General features: G+C 35.8%; 1 pseudogene across 1 annotated transcript in view; it reads left to right on the top strand.

Moving 5' to 3' along the window:
• LOC149576752 (uncharacterized) overlaps nt 1-9,723 on the top strand; it is a 32,137-nt pseudogene extending 22,414 nt beyond the window's left edge. The window contains exons 2-3 of the transcript XR_016362453.1: nt 7,678-7,894; nt 9,159-9,723. The product of XR_016362453.1 is annotated as an uncharacterized LOC149576752 (transcript). The remainder of the gene's footprint in view (nt 1-7,677; nt 7,895-9,158) is intronic.
• Nucleotides 9,724-12,637: the final 2,914 nt, after the last annotated feature.

The following is a 12,637-nucleotide window of genomic DNA, read 5'->3' as shown; positions in this document are numbered from 1 at the left end:
CACATTCCATGTCATTCGTGATTCTTCCCAAGTTATGCTTTACTATCTCATACTCTTGGGCTCCAATCTCATCCATTTCCTTGCTAACGTTTGGTATAGCAATCTGAACTTTTCGGTGACCCTCATCATCGCTTCGGATTACCTTTGCCATCGTTTTTGCAATTTGTTTCTGTTTCTCATTGTCTTTCTTTTCCACTAACTTTTGAATATCTTCAATTGTTTGGATAGTGACCACCTTGCCTCTTGGCATAAGCATTTGCCTTAACCATAGTGGTGCAGTGCATCTCCCCAAATCTGGATTCGGTTTGACTCGCAAAGCATCACCAATGGCTTCAAGCGCTTGGCTTATTTCCTCAATATCAATTGGCCTATTCTCCTCTTTGTTGATGCGAGTTTTGTATCACTTACATAACATATTAGCAATTGAACATTTGATACGGAGTATCAAACATACAATTCCTCTCTTGAAAAGTTATTGCTCATGGGATATGAGAATAACTCCAATGTTCCTTTCTCTTGTGGATACTTGCTCAGTTTTATCGATGTGATTTGCTGGTAATCACATAGGCGGCCTTACGCTATTCACTCGAGGATGGCTTGGACTTTGGTGGAATGAAGGTGATGGTGACTCGGTTTGTGAAATGTGCGGAGGCTTGATGGTGGTGGTGATGGAGGATGTGTCTACTAGTGATGATGTTGATGGGAAAGTGATGGTTGTGGAAGGTGAATGGATGTGCTCTGATACTTAACTTACTCCTCTAACTTCTCCTTTTAAACTTTGACTACCTAGCTACTCACTATTCTACTCCTACTCCTACGAATGGAAGGTTAGCAAATGGACAGGGATTGAACCTAATGAGAGCTGACCAGCGGCCTCACTTCCACAGGTGTAATGATTCAAAGGAATATAAACTGGTTTACCACACAAAGCTTCCCAAGCAGCCGTTAGGATGCTAGTGGTTTAGTATTGATCCCTATCAAACATTTACCAATGCCACCATACAATTATCCATCTACTTCACTCCTACTTAGCAACTTGAAATGAAATTTACTTCAACAACTTGAAAGGAAATCTAACTAAGTGGAAGTAGAAAACATGCAATAACACCCAATGTTCTTAATAAACATGCAAATCGCAACAATGAAAAAGCGAGCAATTTTGGTATTATCTTTGCAACAATTTCTCCAACCACTTTACAAATGAGAGCAAATGGCCTTATATAGGGGCCAGAAATACAATGGACGGTGGAGATCAAAACAAGATCAACGATCCAAATTGGATCCTCAAAACCCTAATTAGGGTTGCCACCCCATCGGCCAATGAGAAGATGCCACCTCATCAATGGATCAATGAAAAAAGTGCACAAAGTGGCAACCAATGAGAAGACACCAAAATGGTGGCCAATCAAAAATAGACACTTGTCTTATTCTAGAAGAAAGGGAAATTTGCCACTTGGGCTTACATCAAATGATCTTCTTATATAAATCTTCCCTTTTATTTCATTTTCTTAGCTAAGGCAATGAACTTAGCTAGCCTTTCGTTAACTTCTCCCATAGGAGGACAAGGTGTGTGCTTTGCCCTGAGTTCTACTGACTCCACATTGCTTGCTGCTTGTAGCATCTTTTCATGATCCTTCTCATATTCTTTCGCAAATCCAATAAGAGCATTGTGAGAGGAAAGGGTGCCCAAATGCTTTTTCTTGATAGCAACCTTTCCCAACTCATCCAACCTCGATCCAAAACGTGTCTCATTGATAGCCTCTTTGCCAAGGGGGATTGCCCTTTCTTCAGTCTTTCCTTCATCCATATCATGTCCACTGTACCGATATTGGTGTCGGTTATTCTCTTCATTTTCGAGAAGAAGAGCATTTTGGGTATCATATCCTCTTTGTCTTTTTTAGTCTTGTCCGCTTGGGATTCTTACTTGCACTAACATCCTCCATGCTCATCGCCCTATTACGGGATGGTAGAGTGGTGGATCAGAAGGCAAGTAGAAGCAAGGGAAACAATTCTAAGACTAGAACGAAAGAAGGATGTCAGCTTAAGGACCCCTTTCAACTCTAGATGATGAAAATTCGCCTTAACAAGTAATCTTACAACGACTTTTCGGAATTAGGACTTGACCTTAAGAACTTCAAATCCCTTGCAAATCAGAAATTTATCATGCAATTCACTTCCAAATAAAATTACCCAACCTAGGGCAAAAATTGCAGCCTCTTGCAAAAATCAGAATTTTATCTCGCACAAATTTCGGCTCCCACAAATTTTGCCCTCCACAAAATTCGCCAAGCAAGAAGAGTGCAGATTTGCTCTTGCAAAATCACCAACAGCTTGAGAAGGAGAAGTGAGAAGTGAGGAAGAAATGGGAGAGGCCTCCTCTTATACCCAACTTTCTTACTTACCCCAAGCTAGCCGACTTGGACCCTGGGAGCAAGAAAAAACAATAATTAATGCAAAAATTATGGCCCACAATTAAATACTTAGCTAAATATTAATTTTGCTAAAATGAAAATTGCCTTTTAAAATTGCCAATTAGTTCTAAATTGCAAAAAGAAATTAAATGGTGCCTTGGAGATGTTAAATATTTCCATTTAATGAGGATTTAGTAATTAATATGTCATTAAAATTAGATTTTGGCTAACCAAAAGCCATGTTTCAATATTAAATTACCAATTTCATTAAAGGCAAAAAGTTTTCAAGGCAATTTTAATCTATTAAATCCAATTTTTTGCAATTTTTACCCAAATCGATTTTGCTATGCCAATAATTTTTTTTTGACAAAAATAAAATAAAGTTTCTTCGAGAGCCAAAAATCGATTTTTGCAAATTTATTTCACCAAAATTAAAATTTTCACCAAATTTTTTTTTTTGAGATTTTCCAAAACTTAAGTCTAACAATTTTTTTCTCTTTTGAAAGATTGTTCAAATTTACACAATTATATCCGGATTTTCAAAGGAAAATGTCTGAGTACAAATTTACAATTTTATCCTGCCAAATATTGCTCTTTAAAATTTTGTTCGGCCTAAGGATGAAATTGGTTGCTCTAAAAAATCAAGTTGAAACCGGGTGAAAATAAGCTAAGCCTCCCCACATTTGTCTTGAAGGTGCCAAGGCGTGAAATTTTCAAAGCTCAAAAATTTTGGACAACCCAAAAATTTGCCCAGGCGATTAAAAAAAAAGGGGGGTCCCCAAAGAATTTCTGGCAATGGTGTGATAACCTCACAACACTCTTCACTAATGACTATCATACCATCTCCATGTTGGTCCTCCGAGAGAGGAGAGTACTCGGTACTGTCACTATAACCACTTGATTCCGAATCAGAGCTCACTTCTACCAAGACCCTTTGTCCACTTGTATTAAACTCTCGGCTCCTAGCCTCAATTATGCTCTCCCTTGACGATGCTACATCTTGTCTCTTTGCTGGAGGCTCCTAATGTTCTTTTCTCAACCTCCAAATTTCTCTTCTTGCTCTTAACTGCTCTTTGTTGCCGGCTACTGCCCCCACCTTTCTGTTTGACTGATTCCGTTGGAGCTTCTTCCTCCGGTTTCATCTTCTAATAAGGCGTACCCTCCGACTTTGTAATTGCCTTAACTTCTCATTGTACCATGACTCAATGTGTAGATCAATTGTCCTTTTAACTGCCTCTAAGGAAGGATCCTGATGATCATCCCAACTAACTGGACCCAACTCTGTTCCATCCACTGTATCATAATATTTCCTTAGCACATTTTCATCATCTTCCAGTTGATCGAGAATATCAATGCCTCTCCATCTGATTGCCCTCATCATGCCCACTGACAATCTTGAGAAAGCTAGCTTCCTCATATGAAAGTCACTTGTGCATTGGCCTAAATATCTTCTATAGTAGGAATATGTTTGAACATGTTTCTGTGAGATGCCTTGATAAGACCTTTAGGATTGAATCCTTGTCTTGCTCTATACCATCCTAGATGATATCGCTCTTAACTCTTTCTCCGCAGCTGCAAAGGCGACAGGATTGGGGCAAGTATCATTGCCTATTCCAAATGAGAAGATGATCCCTGTCTCATCCATAAGTATCATCATCTTGTCATAATGCTCAAGTTGCCTAGCCAACTCCATCAAAACTATCTTGTTGGGTGGGTACCTTGGAAGTCTCTTAGGACAAACTGTGCTTCCTGCTACTCTAATATATGCGAATTGTGGAAATTGGATGAACCAACTCCCATACTTCTTAACTTTTACTTCTGCTTCCGTTGAGAGCCTTTAGCAAGTGTCCCTTGTAATATCCTTATCGTCTTCATGGAAAAGACGTCATAAAACATCTTATAATCTTTGGTGTTGTGCAAATGAAGTTGTGGATAGAAAATGAAGTTGTGGATAGCACTCATGCACCAAACATTGCTTCGACCCATTGCCAATCACTCTTAAGGTTTTAAGTCTAGGATTTTCATATAGTCTCGCAATCAGATAGAAAAGATAGGATCCCATGTAGAATCGCTTTTGAATTTGTATTGTCCTTAGTTGCAACTCTAAATTTTCACCTATAAATTATAATTCTAGCCCAATCAAATTTTCTCTTTCCATTTTCAATTTCATCAATAAAATAGTATATCCAGTTCTCAAATTGCATACCTTGAGCCATGCCCATGATCCTGTTGAGAAGCACAATAAGGTCGCCATATTCCGATTTGAAATCTGACATAATGAGCTTTGACAACTTGGTATCTCCCTTCTTGCCTTCATGTAACCAATTCAGCTTTAGATGAATGAAGTAGGCCTCTTGATTTCCTGAAAGAACTTGGTTGCCTGATCCATCGTTACCACCGCCATGCCTCTATGCTGGGGAATATTGAATACTTCTTCGACCACTTGTTTGCTGATGTTAGCCAACACTCTCTTCCCCTCATCAAAAATGATGGACTTGGTCACAATATCAAACTGGGATGCATACTCCATTACCAATTCCGGACACGGCAAGGTAGGAGGGAAACATGGGGAATTGTCCTTCCTTTAATCTATCTTTCAACTATACCATGTTTACTGTGCAGATATTGGTATCACTTATTCTCCTCACTTTCGAGAAGAAGGTGGTCTTAGGCATCATGTCTTCCTTGTCCTTTTTGGTATTCATTTCCTTTGGGTTCTTGCTTGCACTAACATCTACCATCCTAAACACTTAATTCTATCCCTTCATTCTAAATGATATGGACTACACTTATTAATCTCCAAACTTCTTTCTATCAATGGAATCTAGCTTATTTCTGCCTCTCCAAATCCTATCTGTACACTTATCAATCTCCAAACTTCATTCTTTGGGGTCAGACTACCAGTTATTGTTGCCTCTTCGTTATCTTAGGATAGACTACACTTATATCTCCCAACTTCTATCCTAGGGTGCTCTAGCTTTTTTTTTGCCTCTCTAAGTGTCCTATTATGAAATCTACACTTATATCTCCCAACTTCAGCTTATCAATAGAAATGATGAAGTGGTGGATGAGTAGTGCAAGTGAAAGTTAAGGGAAATGAACCAAGCAAGAACAAGGAATAAAATTCGCCTTTAAAACCAATCTTCACCTCTAAAAATGAATGAAAATCTTACCTTAAATCTGCTTTTTACCAACAATTGAGCCCTTTCAAATTCGGATCTGATCTTAGAAATTCCAGTCGTTTTTGCAAAATATGATGCCCTAGCAAATGAAGTACTTGCAAAATCTTCCCTTTTCATCAAACTTCAACCTTCTAAAATCGCCCACAATTGCAAAAAATAAATCAAACCTTAAATCGCCTTGCCTCCACCCTAAACAAAATCGGCAGGGCTGGAGGAAGAATTCGTTGCCAAAGAAGGAAATCTTAGACCTTAAAATATCGCTCAATCTTGCAAAAATCTGATCTGCTCCTCCAAATCGCCCTAGGGTAGAAATTGCCCAACCAAAGAGGAAAAAATAGCTGCTAAGCAAAGGAAAATCAGACCCCAAAAAATCGCCTTAGGGCAGAAATTCGCTCCCTTAAAAGAAAATCGCTGCCAATCAAAGGAAAATCAGACCCCAAAAAATTGCCTTAGTTGAAAATTCGCCCAACTTGAAGAAATTCACACATCCAAGGAGGAGGGAAAAAGGAATGAGGAAATAAGAGGAGGGGAAGCCCCTCTTATACCAAACTTTTTGCCTCCAGAGTGGTACAACCTGCTTGGAGGGAAACAAAATTAAGTTAGTCCCTAAATTAATGGCCCAAATTTAAATACAACACTAAAATTACTTAGCCATATAGTGAAATTGGCCCATTTAATTGCTAGTTTGATCTAGAATTGTAAAATAGAAACAAGGTAAGCCTAGGAGATGTCAAAATTTTCATTTAACAATGTTTTGGCAATTAAAATATTATTAAAATCAAATCTAGCAAGCCAAAATCAAATTTCAATTCCAAATTACCAATTTCCTTTAACATTTATAAAATCCTCTAGGCAAAATTTGAACCAAATTAATGAGATTTTGCAATTTAATCCAGTTTTAATTTTGCAATACAATTTCAATTTTTTAACAAAATAAATCTTTTTCTCGAGAGTCAAAATTCAAACTCCAATTTCAATTTCACTATCAAAACTTTCCTTCTCACCAAAAAAATTCAAGAGTTTCCAAAACGACTAAATCTATCAAATTCATTTTGAAAATGCTGAAGTTTATATAATTATTTCAAATTTTCAAAGAAAAAATCCATCTAAGTCCAAAATTTACACATGTATCCTGCCATATATCGTTTCAAGCATCAAAAAAATGTTGTTGAATTCGGTTTGGCCTAAGGACAAAATTACATGTTCCGGAAAAATCAAGTTTCGCATTGGGTGAAAAAAAAAAACTGAATCCCCTCCTAGCTTGAATGTGTCCAACGTGTAAAAATTGCCAATTTAAAAACCTCTGCACAACTCCAAATTTTGCGAAAGCAACAGAAATATTTCCAAAAACGTGAAAATTGCCAAGGCTTGCCCGAAAAAGGGGGTCCTCAAAAAATTTGGGTGATAGTGTGAAAACCTCACAACAGAACTTAGGAATTTTATCTCAGCCCATTGCAACTTGACTGAACCTAACAACTACAAGTGAAAAGAGGGGGTCACCATTTGCAATGAGACAATGACATCCACCTACTCCTTTACTCTCACCAACCTTTTCTTTTGCTTCCCCTTAATTTACTGCCAATTCATCACCTTCTTTCAGTCCAACACACACTGCTGCTCCTTGACACAATGCTTAATTATCTAAATTGTATCTAGATACCATAGATGGATGATCAACCAGTCGTTTTATTAAAATATGTTACTAACTCTGTTCAAAGAAAATGAGCCCAGTCCTACCTAATGCTTCTGCATTGGGTTTTTCAATTCAATACATCCCATCTGTTCATTTTATTCATTTTTTATGCAATGAATACCATTGAATCAAGAACCTGGATCCTGAAACATTAAGTCAAGTCCCCACGCCATCACTGGCTCAGATGGATTGAGAGGTTTTGATTGATTCCTACTGTTTGCAATGAGGTTGATGTCTACGTGTGTAGAATTTGAATACAACACTATTTAAGTGGATAAAACATAAATCCAATTGATACCGTATTGGCTGTATCTATTAAAAAAACCTTTATCTTTTATCTATTATTGATCACATCTCTCTAATAATATTTAACATTTTAACAATTTGAAAGGTTTTTGCAGTATCAAGAGGAAGAATGGAACACTGTGATGAACACCAATTTGAGAGGAGCCTGGCTTGTTTCTAGGGCCATTGGGACTCGCATGTGAGATGCAGGAAGAAAGGGCTCCATCATAAACATCTCTTCTACTGCCAGTGTCAACCGGGGCAACCTTCCACGCTCCATGATCGATGCAATCTCCAAGGTTGGGCTCAACCACCTCACAAAGGTACCTGCAGCTCAAGCTTCTCTTTTTCAACTGCTTGTAATTAAATTGTTATAATTTTCACTGTTTTTGGATGAAAAAATTTGAGCTTCTAGTTTTGCTAGGTATTATCCTTTATTATCAACTGTGCAACACATTAGAATTTGGCAGGTGTAAACTACTATGGGTTTAAAGAGTTGATGACATGATCCATAAATAAATAGTGGCCATGAATAAATAATGACCAAGATATCGAAATTTTTCCTTTTCTTGATGATGAGTCACAGATTATGATCTAAAATTTTGATTCAAAAACATATATTCAGTTTGTATCAGAACCTCTGTCAATCACCCATCTTGACTGGAAATGTCATGTTTTTAATTTCCAAGATAGTTAACTGGTCAACTCCTTTTCTGTCACATACACACAGATCTAAGTTGCCCATAGTTGAACCCAAATTTCATAGTGACACTCAGCCACGATAAATAGATCATGAACTCTCCACTTGGCAAAAAGCTGTCTATAATAACCATGTTACATCAAGTTTCCAAGTTACGGTGGCAGGGGACTGGGGGATGTATATCCTGGAGTAACTTTTTGGGAGGAAGGGTATGTGTGATAGGGGATGGCTATAAAAAAGTATGTGACTTGACATGTATTGGAATTTTCAATCACATTGGTAAGAGATCCATCATATACAGCATAAAACCATAATACATAAGTTTAGAACTAAACCAAGATTTCAGGTTCGCATGACTCGATGCACATATTAGCACTAATTCGATACTTGTCCATGTGCCTACATATTAATCCATATTAATACTTGGCATCTATATAAATTAAATCAAACATGCTTGGCATTTGAAATGGTCAGATATTTGTTTTGTCATATTCAATTTGTACACATACATACATATACAGTTGAATGTGCTTACCACTTGAAATAGTGAAATATATGTTTGTTGGTATTCATGTAGTAACATATTGTATAAATACATCACTATTTTGCAGTGTTCTTGTAGTTTAGATACGCACATAACTGAAATGATAGTTTGATTGGATACTTTCTGCATCTACAATCATCTTATTTGATTTCAATTAGACTTGGAGTGAATTAAATTCTACGATAGATTGGAGCTTTTGATGTCTATCTTTGCTTGTAATATAATAACAAAGTATTGTGGGTTATCATGTCTGTAATGCAACTTCTCAAAGTGAAGGATTGTTTTAATCTGTTCATTTTTTTATGATAAATAAGTTGATACATAATCCATTTGTGTATCGCAGGCTATGGCACTGGAGCTTGGCAGATATAATACTCGAGTGAATTCAATTGCTGCAGGATTATTCAAGTCTGAGATAACAAAAGATATTTTTGAGAATGATTGGTTTTATAAGGTTGCAGAAAGGATTGTCCCATTACAGAGATGGGGAAGTACAGATCCTAACTTGACAAGTCTCTTGCTTTTGCTTGCTAGCGACTCATCTTCTTATGTCACGGGAAATATTTTCATTGTTGATGGTGGTCACACTATTCCCGGATTTCCTTTATGGTCATCACTCTGATGTAGGATTCATGCCATTTCCTCAGTTCTTTTGAAAAAATATGTTTTTCTGCAGGCACCTCTCTTTAGCAGACTCGAGATAAAATTAATTATTAAGGTTGTTAAAATATTATGTAAAAATTATCTTTCAAGTATTTGTACATCTTTGTGAAAAGATTTTAATAATTGAAAGCAAAGACATACATGTACCCATGCAAGAATAGGAATATCATGTGGTATAAACAGTATTTCCTCATGGGAATGTGACATTTAAAACTATAAAATTTGATCACTTTGCTATTGATCCACATTTTGAGATCACCATTTATATTTACTACATAAGAGAAGTAACATTAACAACCAATCACCATTCAGCATTATTCAACACTTTCTAAATATTTATGTTTATGTTAGTACTTACATTGATGAAGTTGCACATTTTTATTACTAAGTAATTGTAAAATATTTGCTTGATATTAATAGTGATCAAGAGATCAATTTATACAAGAGACTCAATAGTGTTTCCTTAACAAACAATTGTAAATAATAGAAACATTTTACTCTAGGAACAAGAAACTAAATATTAGAAACATTCTAATATTTATAGAAGAATACAATAGATAACCATTAGATACTAAATAGAGATAATAGAAACTATCTATTATCATAATACCCTCTCTTAATGGTTAATTTATCTAGAGAACGAACCTGTCAAAAAGTGTAAAAGATAGATTTTGTCTTTTTAAGGGTCTCTACACAATTTGTTGTTGGCTGCAAACCAGATTGCATATATAAGGCAGCTATGTGCTTCTGACATTCAACCTTCACGTGCCCATACTTAAGGCAATGGTTGCATTGAATGCTTTTCTTCTAGGAGCCTTTTGAATTTGGAATAGAGAATGTCTGTTGAGAAGGCTTTGGATAATGCTCCAAAACTTTGCAGATGAGCATGATGTCTAAAACAAACTGCAAAAAACTATGATCTTTAGAAAAAAATCTAAAAAATCAAACACGATTTTTTGGGGGAAAAATTGATCAAAACCCAATATGATTTTTGAGGTGAAAAAACAATCAAAATTTGACAATACACAACTTTTTTTAATAAGAAAAACGGTAAAACCCAACAGATAATTTTTGAGGAAAAAAATTACAAACCCATCAAGGAATTCCACACAACTTTTAAGGGAAAATTTATAGAAACCCATAAGATTTTTTTTTATAGGGGAAAAATATAAAAACCAATTATAATTTTTTTGAAGATAAAATTATGAAAACCCACCATAATTTTTAAGGGAGGCAAAACACAAGATTTTGCATGGTAAAGCAACACATGCAAGTACATGCAATAAACATGCAACTCTCAAAAAGTAGAGACTTAGAAAATTTGAAGGGTGGCTTAGAAGAGAGTTCAAAAAATCGAGAAAGAATATGTTAGTTTCTAAATCGATTGAATCAAAAATTGAAGCACTTAGAAAAACAGACGACAACCTAGGTGAGATCTCAGAAAACCCATCGAGAATCTAAGAACAAAAATTGATCCGGTACAAAAAATGAGGGATTTGAACAAAAACATTCTTGTTGCAAAACAAGCCAAAAAAATGGCAAAAATTTGTCAAAAAAATAGACGAATCTAAACAGAAATAGGTTGTAGAACTAAACTAGAAGTCGGTGGATTTAGATTTCTTAGAACGGAAACTATAGTTGGATTATAGAGAGAGTTGGAAGCAAATATGCATGTAAATAATTTTGAAAATAAAAGACAGATAATTTCAACCAATAAATTATAATTATTTTCAAAAAAAATTATAGTATTGGCTCTGATACTATATTACGAAGTAATTGAAAAGTATTTGCTTGATATTAACAGTGATCAAGAGATCAATTTATACAAGAGACCCCGAACAATGTTTCCTTAAGAAACAATTGTAAATAATAGAAACATTCTATTCTAGAAATAGAAAACCAAATATTAGAAACATTCTAATATTTACAAAAGATTACAATAGATAATCATTGGATACTAAATAGAGATAATAGAAACTATTTATTATCATAATATTTTTTACCCCATCTTTGTATGGTAAGAATTTTGTTCATTTGTGATTGGTGCTACAGAAGGTTGGCAGAACTATTTGTAAACCCCAACGCAAGAGACGACACAAGAAACTATGTCATTGGCAACATATTGCAAGGTTGGCAGTACATTGCAATTGAGGCAGGGAAAGTGTCAAGACAAGGGAAGGCGAGACAATTGCATGAATAGTCCAGGTGCCTTGTTTTGTGCTTTTACATTTTGCATACATTTTGGCTAAGTTGTTTATCACTCTGAAGGAATTTTTGCCTCAGAAAAGGAGCCAGGGAGAGTTTTTGCATGAAGTGTGTCCTCTAAAATGGGTGCTTGTTGGGCTTGGAGGTTTGATTTTATGTTTGTGAAGTGTTCTATGATTTCAGCTTGAAAATTCCCAATGTAGTAGTTTTCAGCCTTATTTGTGCATATGTAGCCATTTTCAAACATGCCAATCTTATCAAACATATCTCTTTTACTATGAAAAATTATCTCATAATTAATAGAATAGCTTTGGCCATCAAATGTGTGATAACAAAGCTGTTCCAAATCTCCATATTTGAGAATTTCAACTTTGAGAAAGGGGTGGATGGGATCAAGCAAATTGTTCCAATTGTGGGCACCTTTTATATCTCTCCATATGTCACATAGCTCAGCGTACCCTCCTCCTTCATAATTGGCTACAAAAAGCGTTGAGTTAGTCTGGGAAGTGCGTAACCCAATGTTTTCTTCTTCAAGCTAAGGTAATGAAAATACCACCATTTTCTGCTAGAATAGATAGACTAGTGAATGAAATCAATAGGACATTTTATTAACTGTTGTAGGTAATTAATTCTTGTTTTTGGGATGTCAAATGTCGATGATAATAAGAGAATGGGTTTAAGAGAGAGAACACATCAGAATTTGAATCAAACGATAGGATTAGGATGATCGTGCATTTGAGAGTGAATACAAGGTCAAAGATGAGAAAGATATAAATAGAGAGTCACAGTGGGCAAAGTAGAATGTGTCTAAAAATCACAATGGGCATTGGAAACATTGCACACAAGCCTTACTTATACGAGCCAATTGTTCTTTGACAAGATAATGGCTTCAGAGGAACATTGGTTGGAAACTATTTTGTAGAATAGAAATAGGTTCTCTTTGATATGTTATTG

The sequence above is a fragment of the Cupressus sempervirens genome, chromosome 1 (assembly GCF_028749045.1).
Source record: "Cupressus sempervirens isolate cs-2001-9-10 chromosome 1, ASM2874904v1, whole genome shotgun sequence".
Lineage (NCBI taxonomy): Eukaryota > Viridiplantae > Streptophyta > Pinopsida > Cupressales > Cupressaceae > Cupressus > Cupressus sempervirens.
The sequence above is the reverse complement of the archived record's forward strand: the minus strand, read 5'-3'. Positions and strand labels throughout refer to the sequence as shown.